The sequence below is a fragment of the Petaurus breviceps genome, unplaced genomic scaffold, assembly GCF_028583685.1.
Source record: "Petaurus breviceps papuanus isolate PSGF00001 unplaced genomic scaffold, PetGlider_PUasm1.0 138, whole genome shotgun sequence".
Classification (NCBI taxonomy): Eukaryota; Metazoa; Chordata; class Mammalia; order Diprotodontia; family Petauridae; genus Petaurus; species Petaurus breviceps.
The window spans coordinates 20565825-20579093 of NW_027185694.1; positions in this window are offsets into that span (position 1 = coordinate 20565825).

The window sequence follows — 13269 nt, forward strand, 5'->3', positions numbered from 1 at the left end:
CCTGACCTCAGACTCCCCCACAACAGGGACACATATAGACACATAAAAGCAATCATATATACAAATACACAACCACACGACAGGGACACACACAGACAAAGTAATCATATACACAAATCCACAACTACACAAACATACAGAGGCACACAGAAACTTACAAACACAGAAACAGACACACTCACCAGCTTTCACTGTAGGGCCTTGGGGTCCAACCCCTGCTCCCTTGGGAACCCCTGAGCAAAAGACCAGGTTCAGTCCCTTCAGATGGGGGGCTTGGAGGAGAACTACCCTGGGGGCTCTCCTCTCTCCAAGAAACCACCAGATATTCGTGTCCCGCCCTCTTTGAATCTTCTCTCCGCCCTCCACCGTTTCCCCACCAAAGGCAAAGTGTCCTTTCATTTTTCTTTTCCCAGCCTAGGGGACACAAAGTCCCTCAGAAGGGGGTAAGTTTGGTGGGGAAGGCTGGGGATGAATTGTGGGCTTTGGGTCCTGGAAACAATTAGCAAATGCCTACTGTTCGAAAGTCCTTGTAGTAGACAATGGGGATACAAATAAGAAAGGAAGATAATAATAACAGCTGATGCTTTTCGTTTTGCAAAAAGCTTCGCCCACCATCCCATTTGATCCTCACCATCGCCTAGAAGGTTGGCGCCCCAGGTATGATTATTCCGTTTACAGAAAAGTAAATCGAGGTTTATAGGGATCCAACAACTTATCCATCGCCATACAATTTTATGCTGAGAAGTTTTTGAGTAGAAGAATGATGTGAACACAATTGTGTAGGAGACACCTAAGCATCGAGGTTAGGAGTAAACAAATTGATGGGTGGTGGAGAGGTATTAAATCAGCAGATTTAATACAAGGTCAAGGAATCAGAGATTCAAAAAATGTCAGAACTGAAAGGTAGCTTAAAGATCACCTCTACTGCAGAGAGGAAGTATGTGGCAGAGTCAGAACTGAATCCCTGCCAAAGTCTATTTCTACTAGCTTGATCCTTTGGGATTGGAAGGAAGGGAAAGATTTGTCTGGATGTATGGGGGTGGGGGAGAGGGGCGGGAGAGGGAGAGAAGGGAAGCTTATGTTGAGATGGAGAGAAAATAAACCTAGGATGGGAAGTGCAACTTGTGTACTCTCAACTCTAAGCTTCTAAGTCTCCCACTTCCTCATACCAATCCTTTTTATCTTTCCAGGTCCTTCTGGAAATTTCTAGCCCCACCTTTCATTCATTCATTCATTCATTCATTGATCCATTCAATACAGAGTACCTACAATAGGTGAGATACTTTTTTCCAGAAAGCTTTCCTGTGCCTTCTCCTTCTCACTCCCTATTATTGTCTGGACAAGTCATCTGGTACCAACTATACACTGTCTAGAGTCCTATCTTTTCAAATGGAGTCATCTTCCCCAATCCAGAAGGAAGGGCCCCTTTGTCCCCCCTCCTCAGCCCATTAGACATCCCATAGCAGGACCAAACACATAACAGATATGAAGTACAGCCTGGACTGGGTATATTTGGAGTGTACATGATTTGTCTAACATGGAGCCTGCTGCTACCCCCACCTATGTGGTAGGGGATGCAGCAGATTGCATTCTAGACAAACTGGGCATGCTTAAAACATGCCCGGTCAGGGTTGCACAAGTAAAAGCTTCTTTTGATTGACTTGAGCCCATTAGAGGAAGGAAATGATGGGGGGTGGGGTTCTTTGTAAAGAAGATGTTACATACTAGATGAGAGGAACTCAGGGCTGGAACTTTTTCACAAACCAGCTCCAACACCTAACTTCCCTCCCTCTTCCTGACCTCCTCCACTAGGACTTTTCCCTTCTCTCTGAACCCAGGCACCCAACATTTCTTCCTCTCTGAAATAATTCGCCTCCCTCCTTAGAACCAGAGCCTAAGAGCCCTGCTCTTCATTTCCTTCCCACACATTGCCTTACCTGCTCCATAGCCATTTGGCCGTGTGCTGTAGCCTGTGGGAAGAGAGGACCAAGATAAGATTAGTCTAGCCAGAAAAAATTCTGGGAGTGGGGCAAACAGGAATAAGGATTCTGTAGGGCTGAAGATTGCCAAGGAGAGAGGCTGGTTAGAGGGAAGGGCGGGGGGTGCTGGAGGTTGAGCTATGTACCAGTAGGAATAGGGGTAGTAGCATTCAGGCCCTGCTTCTAGATGGCTATTGGACATGGGCAAATATGAAGTTCTCATGCGTTTTGTGGGAGAGGATGGGGTGGGGGCGGGGGGCAACCCTGGCCTTGAGCCACATAGGAAACCTTTCCCCTGAGAACCTAGAGGTCATCCATCCCCATGAATGGAAGGGAAAATGGCGTTGGGCCCAGAGGTTTCCCAGGTCTAAGTATCCTTCCAAGGCCCTTTACTCTTCCTCTTACCTGCTTTTCCTGGTGGGCTCCCAGCCCCAACTCCAGCCCCTGCTCCTGGGGGAACCCCTGGGGATAAAAGCTTTGTCAATCAAATATAGGAGTGAAAGAGAGACACAAAGACTCCCTGTTTCCCTTGTTAGCATCCCAGGGACCTATATGTTATTGCCTTCCAGAGTCTTTCTCTCCTTATTTTTAATTTTTTTCCCCCAAGTGGGGAAGACAAGGCAATTGGGGCTAAGTGACTTGCCCAAGGTCACACAGCTAGTTAAGTGTCAAGTGTTTGAGGTCACATTTGAACTCAGGTCCTCCTGATTCCAGGGCCAGTGCTCTATTCACTGTCACCTAGCTGTTCCATCTTTCTCTCCTTGGGGTCTTGCTGTTCTCTTGTAGTCAGTGACCTTTCAAGTCCTTTCTATAGCCTTCCAAGGAGAGGAGAGATATTAGGGTAACTGGGCTGAGAGTTAAGTCCAGTAACTGGCTGAGTCTATCCCTAAAAGCGTGATCCTTGGCCAGTCTCTTCCCCTTCTACGGATCTCAGTTTCTTCATCTGTCAAATGGGGATGATAATAAGCAAGAATAATAGAAAGAGCACTGGGTTCACATCTTATCTCTGACAATTTCTTCTTGTATGACCTTGGGCACGTCACTTTCTTCATCTTGTTGGGGGAGAGGTTGGGGAATTGGACTGAGTCGCCTCTGAGGTCCCTTCCAGCTCTATGACCCTATGAATCCTTGCCCTGCCTCTTTTCTTACAAAGGAATATTACGAGGATCAGGTAAGATAATGGATGGAAAAGCAGATGATGTCCAAGAGTTTCCTCCATGCCTTCCGTGATTTCTCAGATTTTTCCAGACTTCTCCCCAATGTGGCCCTCGGCATCAATTAGCCTACTCTCCTCATTGGCCTTCCTCTGTCTCCTCCCCTTTGCCTTGCCTGGAAGATCCTCCTTCAATAGCTAGGTCTGTCCTCCACTCCCCATCCTTGGAGAGCTCAGGTTCCCACCTCCTCCAGGAAGCTTATTACAAGCAAGAAGCAAATGGTGCTAGGCCTGGGGATGCCAAGGCAAAAGGGAAAATAATCTCTGCCCTCCAGCAGTTTGTTTTCTGTTTAAGTCCACACTAAACTCCTTATCAATCCTCTTAAGTAGTTACAATCTCTAGCATGCTGTAATTATGATGTCTGTTATTATGTTTTATTTATTTAGCATGTGATTCTCATCTCCCCAAGGAGATTGCAAACTCTTCCAGGGAAGAGCCAGTTCCTCTCTTCTAATTTCTTATCTCTTCCCCCCCGTCCCCAAGTGGCCACACAAAAGCAGGTTATGAGGTCCACAGATTCCAAGGAGTCCACATGGATCCCAAAGGGGCTGTGACCTTTTTTTGGGGGGGAGGGGCAATTGGGGTTAAGTGACTTGCCCAAGGTCATACAGCTAGTAAGTGTTAAGTGTCTGAGGCTGGATTTGAACTCAGGTCCTCCTGACTCCAGGGCCAGTGCTCTATTCACTGTGCCACCTACCTGCCCAAGGGCTAGAACTTTAAAAAAATATATTTTGATAACTTTGTTTCAATAAAATAGCCTTCCTTTGTAATTCTATGTGTTTTATTTTCTGCATTTAAAAATATCCTGAACCTCCAGACTAGATGAAGCCTGGGGCTGATGTTCTCTCTAAGGCCTATCCCTTCCAGCTCTAATTCTAACCAATTTGTTAAGGGCCTAATATTTGCAAGATTCTCTTCAGCTCTAACAGTGTTCTGATTCCATAGGCCATCAATGTTTAATGGATAGGAGGGCCCCAGGGAAAGAAAAAGGCAAGGACACAAGTCCTCTGCCCCCTACTCATCCTTTGGGGAACACCTCCCGCTATCTCTGCTTCATACCTGCTTTTCCTGAGCCCCACATCTAGAGGCATTGCTAGGAGGTGAGAGATATCTGCATGGGTAGTGAAAGGCAGTATAGTGTGGTGAAAAGGGACCTAGAATCAGAAGAGAAGAGACCTGAGTTCAAATGCCGCCTCTGACATTTACTACCCGTGTGACCTAACCTTTCCAATGCTCAGTTTCCTCACCATAAAGTGAGGATAATAATTCCTGTAGTACTTACCCTATTGGGTTGTTGGAAAGATCAAATGATCTAGCCGCAGGAAAACCTTAAAGCACTATACAGAGTGTTCAAAAAATCTGCACTAAGACTTTTGGGATTCTGTATAAATGTTTGCTTTCTCATTAATTAAGGGCAATTCTGCTTTTACTCCCACATAGATAGGGGACTGGATTTTTCTATTTCTCTACTGAGGAGAAGGAGGGGCTACCCTAAAAAAAAAAGGGCTGACCCCCTAATCTCTCCAGATCACCAGCATTCAGTCCATTGGAACTGGGTCACTCACCTTTTATATGGGTTGAGGAAAAGAACCACCCCAGGATGCCGTTCCCCTGAGGGGCCAGCCCTGGAGGAAAGAGGAATCCGATGACTCAGAGAAAAAGGGAAGCAGGGGCTGCCCAGATGAAAGATTCTAACTTGTGCAGCCTTTGTCTCTGAGGCCAGGACCCAGGCAGCTAACCTCAGTTTAAGCCTTCCTCTCTGGGATTCCCATTACCCTCCCAAGACCCAGGTAGCCTTCTGCCCAGTCCCATTTCCTCACCGCCTTGCAGGCTTCCCTGTATCAGACAGAGCAGGAGCATCGAAGTGGGGAAGACCCAGGAGCCCATGATGCTGACAGAGATTGAAAAGGGCATGGAGGATCTTGGCCCTTTAAATACCCTTTGTGGGCTGTGTCCGTACAAAGTCACATCCTCAGTTCCCTCGACCTCCTTTGAGCTCAGATCACCTCCCCCTCCCTTTTCCCTTTGGCTGTGAGTTTCACTGAACAGTGTTTCTCCCCATGGAAGTCACCACAACCTCCCCCTTCTCTACACACAATCCTCCGGCACAGTTCCACTCCTGAACTAAGTAAGGCATGCTGGCTGCAGGCCCTGACCTGCCCTAATCCATCAAGGATGTTGACAGCTGGGACAGGCCCTCCCTCCCCCAGGGCTTCACTACCCCCTGTCAGTCCTGGCCTAGGGCTCCAGTTCTACCTGGCTAGGACCCAGGAAGGCTCAAATGTCCATCCCCCCCACCCTAGGATCAGGAAAGGAGCTGGAGGTGGGGTCCCAGAATTGAGTACAGACTCAGCTGGGACTTGGCTCTGGCCTGGAGACAGACACTAGAGGACAGAGTAGAGGGTAATCAGGGGGTGCTAGAGAGCCCCACAGAAAGACAGACAAAGAAAAGATCATCAGATTGAGATGACAGAATGAGACAAAAAATTACAGAAGAAGACAAAAAAAGAGAAGACTAAGGTAGTTGGGCAGTTAGGTGGGCCTTAGAGACAGAAGAAAGAAGTTACACTCAGAAAGACAGAAACAACAAGCTAGAGACAAAGTGTCACAAAGGGGGAAACATCCATACAAAGACAAAAAGTGTTAGAAGAGACAGAAAGAGGAATAGAGATCTAGACAGAGATGGAGAGAGAAAAAAGAGACAGAGATGGGGAGAGAGAGAAGAGAGATAGAGATGGGGAGAGGGAGAAGAGAGACAGAGATGGGGAGAGAAAAGACACAGAAATGGGGAGAGAGAAGAGAGACAGAGATGAGGAGAGAAAAGACACAGAAATGGGGAGAGAAGAGAGACAGAGATGGGGAGAGAAAAGACACAAATGGGGAGAGAAGAGAGACAGATGGGGAGAGAGAAAAGACACAGAGATGGGGAGAGGGAGAAGAGAGACAGAGATGGGGAGAGAAAAGACACAGAAATGGGGAGAGAAGAGAGACAGTGATGGGGAGAGAGAAGAGAGACAGAGATGGGAAGAGAGGAAGGGGATGTGAGCATCTAAAACATCTCAGAGAAAGACCAAGACAAAAAAGTAGAGATAGAAATAGAAATAGACACCACCAGGGTAAAAGACAGAGATAGAAGCAAAGAGACAGTGAGGGCCATGTGAAGACGAATCCTCATCCTCACTTCATCCACATACACATGGATATATAAGGACAGAGGCTGCAAAACTGGAGGAGACAGATAGGGAGGAGAGCTTACATTTAATACCTATTGGTCAGCGCAGCGAGGTGGTACAGTGAATAGAGTACCGGCCCTGTAGTCAGGAGGACCTGAGTTCAAATTTGGCCTCAGACACTTGATACTTAACCAGCTGTGTGACCTTGGGCAAGTCATTTAACCCTGATTGCCCTGCCTTTCCCCCTCCAAAAAAAAAAAAAAAACAACCCTACTTGGAGACCCTCCTACATGGTATAATAGAAGAAGTTCTTGACTGAGTCAAGACAGGAAGCCTAGATCCTATCCTGACTTTTCCATTTATAAGTTAGTTGTGTGATTTTGGGAAAGTCATTTTTCTCTTTTGGATCTAGGAAGTGAGGGGGTTAGAATGGATGCTCTCTGAGATCCCTTTCAGCTCTGATTGTTCAGTCTTTTCAGTGTGTCCAACTCTTCGTGACCCCATTTGGGATTTTCTAGATGGAGATACTAGAGTAGTTTGCCATTTCCTTCTCTAGCTCATTTTACAGATGAGGAAACTGAGGCAGAGTTAAGTGACTTGGCCAGGGTCACACAGGAAGTGTCTGATGCTAGATTTGAACTCATGAAGATGAGTTTTCCTGATTCCAGATCCAGTATTCTATCCACTGTACTACCTAGCTGCCCTAAAAGCCCTAATAGTCTATATTTTAAGCTCCCTTCTAGTTCTGATATCCTCCATTCCATGCCTACACTGTATTAATCCATCATCAGGCATTTACTTAGTGCTTGCTGTTTTTTGACGTCCCTTCCAACACAAAAAATCTATATCCTTGAGTCTTTAATCTACAATTCTAGATATTTATGAGTTTTATAAGGGAGAATTGAAGTTTTGGCAAAATATGTGGGCAATGTTGAAGAAATTATTCCAGGGGCAGCTAGGTGGCACAGTGAATAGAGCACCAGCCGTGGAGTCAGGAGGACTAAGTTCAAATCCAGCCTCAGATACTTAACACACAAACTAGCTGTGTGACTTTGGGCAAGTCACTAAACCCCAACTGCCCTCCAAAAAAAGCAAAAAAAATATTCCAAAGTTTTGTACCTGGGTACAAAATTGGGAATAGAGTAGTACCTACCATCAACAGAAGGTCAGAAGTAAAACTGAGAAGGTTTAGGAAAGAAAATGAGTTAAATGTGGGACATCCTGAAGTTGCGGTGTCAGTAAGACATTCTTGGGAATATGTGTCTGAAGTAAGAATAAGGCTGGAGAAACTGGTTTTACTGTCTCTTGACAAATTCATTCCTACCTCCCTGCACTATTGTCCTGTTTGGAATGCCCTCCTTCCCTCCTCTCTGCCTATTAAAACAGTTTCTCCTTTAAGGCCTACTTTGAGTCCTGAGGACCATCTCCAGTCATCCTGATCCATATCTGGCCACTGGACCCAGATGACTCCAGAGGAGAAAGTGAGGCTGATGACTTTGCACAGCCCCTCCTCCCTTAAATCCAATCCACGTGGATCTCATAACATCATCTTTCTGATGTCATGATCCTCTTCCTGACAGAACAAACAACAATAACAACAGCAGCTTGAGTCCTACATAGTCTATGAAGCTTTATCTAAATACTAACCTTGAGGATCTCTTTATCCACTGAACTCAATTTAATTTAATTCAATTCAATAAAATGCAATGCCATGCACTGAACATCTTGCTAAGTGCCATTAAATAAAAGGTACTGTACTGTGCTGGGACCTGGGGACAGAGATATGAAAAACACAGAGAATAGAGCAATAACCCTAGAGTCAGGAGGACCCGAGTTCAAATCCTGCCGCAGACACTTAACACAAACTAGCTGTGTGACCTTGGTCAAGTCACTTAACCCCAATTGCCCTGCCCTCCCCCCTTCAAAAAGCAAAAATAAAATTAAAAAAAAATGAAAAAGAAATAGATTCTGCTCACTTTAATCTTTCAAGGTGATTAATGTATAATAAGGCTGGAAAGGGTGATTGGAGCCCTATTGTGAAAGACTTTAAACATCAAATAGAGGACCCTTAGTTTTCAATCCCCAAGGTCAATAAGGAACACTGGAATTTATTGAGTAAGGGATCAGACCTGTGCAAAAGGAAATCACTTTGGCAGTTATATGAAGGATGAATTGGAGGGAAGAGAGTCTGGACGCAGGTGGGTCAGTTAGGACATTGTACTGTCTAGACAAGATATGATGAGAGCTTGAACTAAGGTGGTGTCTGTGTACTTCATGAAGAAAAGTCAGATCTGAGAGATGTTATTGAGGGAGAAACAAGATTTGTCAATGGATGGTGTCTATGGAGTTAAGGGAAGTGAGAAGCTGAAGATAATCACAACATTGAAAACCTAGGGGATTGGAAAGATAGTGGTGCCCTTGATAAGAAGAGGAAAGGTTGGAAGAAGTCCAAGTTTAAGGGGAAAGATAATGAATTCTGTCTTGGACATGTTGAGTTTGAGATGTCTATGGGATATCCAGTTTGAAATATTTAATAGGCAGTTGATGGTCCAGGATAGAACTCATGAGAAAGACTTGGAATGGATATAGAAATCTTGTTCTGCATAGATATAATAATTAAACCCAATGTTGGAAATCGCCAAATGAGAAAGTATAGAGATAAGGGAAGAAAGCCAAGGACAAAACCTTGGGGTATATCCACAGTTAAGGGGCATAATATGGATGATGAACCAATAAAGGAAGCTAAGAAGGAGTGATACATCGCACAAATATCCACCACAAGCTACAATGAGGTACATGCATATAGGAGATGAAGCAACTAAAACACTATTAGTGGTATAAGAAATTTGAGAAGGGAAACATTAATTTCAGCTAGAGTAGGGGGTTGGACAAGTACAAGAGAAGACTTTATGAAGGAGGTGGCACCTGAACTGGACCTTGGAGAAAGGGAAGAATCTCAAAACTCTTTTTATTTTTTTGCTTTTTTTGGAGGGGGGGAGGGCAGGGCAATTGGGGCTGACTTGCCCAAGGTCACACAGCTAGTAAGTATTAAGTGTCTGAGGCCAAATTTGAACTCAGGTCCTCCTGACTCCAGGGCTGGTGCTCTATTCACTGTGCCCAAACTCTTCTTTCTCTGATAATTTCTCCTCCCTTGAATTCAATGACATTGCACTCTCTACTCTGATCAATGCAATGGCTAATGACAATTCCAGAAGACTGGTGAGGGAGCATGCTACCCAACTCCTGACCAAGAGCTGATGGACTCAAGATGCAGAATAAAACATACGTTTTTCTGCATTAGCCATTGTGGGAATTTCTTCTTCTGACTATACAAATTTCTTACAAGGCTTGGTTTTCTCTTTTTTAGGTAGTTTGCAACAAAGTAGACAGGGTACTGGACTTGGAGTCAGGAAGATCCAAGTTTAAATCCAGCCTCAGATGGATGACCTTGTATGTTGTATGACCTTGGGCAAGTCACTTAACTTCTATTTGCCTTGGTGAAATGGGGATAACAATATCATCGGCCCCCTCTCCCCCCCCCCCCCCAGGGTTATTGTGAGTTGTTTGTAAAGTGCTTAGCACAGGGCCTGGGACCCAGTTAAGTACTATATAAATTCCAACCATTATTATTGTCGCTGTTTTCATTTGGGAGTGGGGCAAGGGATAAGGGTAACCTAGAAAAAGAAAGAAAAGAGAGAATCGCTGAAGCATTTTTCTTAAAAATGCGTAGAAGAGAGCAGAAGGAAGATCAGAAAGAATCACAGATAAGGAGGGCAAATTTGAAAGTTATATGTTGAATTTATTATTTGTAACAATATCTATTTGCTATATTTTAAAATTATACATTTGAAAAGTAAGCTGCATGTAACGGTTTTATGTATGTCTTTTCTATTCTATGTATATGAAAATGCTTATTTTATTTGCTGTTTGTGGCATTCTGAATTTTTTAAATTATTCTTTTTTTTTCTTTTTGGAGGGCAATTGGGGTTAAGTGGCTTGCCCAAGGTCACCTGGCTAGTTTTTGTGTTAAGTGTCTGAGGCCGGATTTGAATTCAGGTTGTCTTGACTCCAGGGCTGGTGCTCTATTCACTGCACCACCTAGCCACCCCTAAATTATTCTTTAAAGAAAGGTATTAATTACACTTTCTTGTTCCTTCTGCCACTGATGGGTCCTTTTCTGCCTCCATCATCAGCATCTCTTCCTCTTGCCCCAAAGCTTCATCCACAGTTTTTTTTTCTTTTCTCTCTATGCTTTCTCATTTGGTTCCAGCTATTACTGGTTCCAAGAACTGACTAGACCTGTGCCTAACTCATAGGAGGAGTTTAATAAATGTTTGTTGATTGGTTGATTGGTGTTATTGTCTATTTCCATCCAATTAGCACTTTTATACAGATGGCTCCCAAATTTATATTTCCAGTCCTATCTCTCCCCCTGATGTCCAGACCCCCATTTCCAACTGCTTCTTGGACTTTTTTCCCTGGGTGTCTTCCTAGAACCTCTAAATCAACATGTCTAAAAGCTAAACTCATCATTTTCCCCTCTCACCCTGCCTGTCTCCTAAATTCTGTTTCTGTTGGTGGCACCCCCAATCCAATCATCAGGCTTGAAATCTGAGTAATTATCAAGTCTTTCTTCTCCTTCACCAATTAGTTGTCTAATCCTTTTGCAAGGAGTTCTTAATATAAGGTCCATGGATTAAAAAAAAATATGTTAATAACTGTATTTCAGAATAACTGATTGCCTTTTGTAATCTGAATTTTACTTTTTGTATTTAAAAACATTGTTCTGAAGAAAGGTCTATAGGTTTCATTAGACTGCCAAAGGGGTCCCTGGTCCACAAAAGGTATAGAATCCCTGTCTTATAGCTTCTACGTCCAGCATATTTCTAACATCCATCCCTTCTTTTCCCTTCCCACAGATGCCTCTGTGGTTTGGGGGCCTCCTTGCTTATCTTCTGGGCTATTGTAACATTCTCTTGGATGGTCTTCCTTTCTCTTGTCTCTCTCGTTCTAATCTATCCTTCACAGAGTAATCTCTCAGAGTAATTACTCTGGTCTGATCACTACTCTGCTCAAAAAAACCTCCTTTGGCTCCCTGCTGTTTCCAGAATAAATCTTCTTAACTTGGAATGTAAGACTTGCCACAGTCTGGCTCCATATTAACTTCCCAAACTTAATTCACTCCATTCCCCTCCATGCACTATATATCCCAGTCAAACTAGGCTACTTACCTGCATTAGTCTCTTGTCAGCACCTTCTACCCCATTGCCACATATCCTTCCCTACCTGTTGAAAACCTTTTCTTCCTTCAGGGTCCAATGCAGGGACCCCTTAGCCTGGCCCTTTCTCAGTCAGTAGTGACCTTTCCCTTCCTGAGTTTCCCAAGCCACTTTCTTTCGATGTATCACATCTTATGTACTAGGGGTTTGCTTTAGCCTCTCTACTAAACTGTAAGCCTCTGGAGGCAGGGGCTGTACCTCATTTTATCTTTGTATCTCCAGTACCTAGTATAGAATATTGCGTATATGGTTGGTCAACATTGATTGAATTAGACTGAATCATTTGGAAATATAAAAGGAAATTCTTGCAATACATATTGTCTGAATTCATCTTTCATTCTACTCAAGAAACATCTATGAAATGCCTGCTACATACGTAATGCTGTTGCTTGGTGCTAGGCAGCATAATGGATAGAATTCTGGATCTGGACGCAGGAGGACCTGAGTTCAAATCTAATGTCAGTTAGATTTGAACAGCTGTGTGAACTGGAGTATGTCACTTAAATTTTGCCTCAGTTTTCTCATCTATAAAATGGGGATAATAGCATTTACCTGCCAGGGTTGTTGTGAGGGTTCAAATGAGATGTTTGTAAAGCACTTTGGAAGCCTTGAAGTCTACTAGATACGGAGGAGATAATATTTCAGATAAGACTTGGATCCTCACTTTCATGAAGCTTATAGTCTAGCAGGTATTTACTATACAGTGCCTTGGGTTGTCCTTTTTAATTAGTTTTGTATGTATTTTGTCTCCTGAATCAGACTATACCACTATTTGGGGAAAGCCAGGAATCAGACATCTCCTACTCTCTCTCTTCAATGCCTATCATTGAGCTGGGCATGCAAGGACAACAAACCATATTAGGGGATCCACTGATTGATTGAGGAGCAGGGGGCATGGGTATTGGGGCTAGGAGCAGGATGCCTGGGTTTTGAGAAGAGCCTAGTGATGAATAAATTGAAGGTCTGGAAGGAAAGGCGCTGGGGAAGGGAAATAGGGCTAACTTTGGCATCTATCCCCTTTCCCTGGTCCATCAGACATGATCACCCCACTGAGCTGGCTCCCTGTAACCCTACTGGGGAGGTAGTGACTCAGCTCCCCCAGCTCTTGGCCCCCAGCCTGGGATGCCCCACACCCCACTTGTGGTTCCCACCCTCTACCCCCTACTACTCCCTCTCAGGCTCCTCTTGTTACCATTGGCCAGAGAATCCAGACAGGCCGGCCCCAGGCCAGCCCTGGGAGGAGAGACACCTGGATTCACATAGGCAAGAGGAGCTAAAGGAGAAGACACCTTGGTTCTAATAAGAGAGTGGGAATAGGAAGAAAGTACTTGAATTCTGAGAAGGGATAAAATACCTCAGAAGGGAGAAAGAATTTGAAAATTGACAGTCCATGTGAAGGAAAAGGACACCATTTGGTTCTCATAAAGAGAATAAAAGAAGGGAGGAGCTGACATAGAACAAGAATTCTTTTTTTTTAATTAATTTGTTTATTTTGGGTTTTCAACATTCATTGTCCCTAAGATTTTGAGTTCCAAATTTTCTCCCCATCTCTCCTTTCCCACCACCCCAAGGTGGCATGTAATTTAATATAGGCTCTACATATACATTCGTATTGAATCTATTT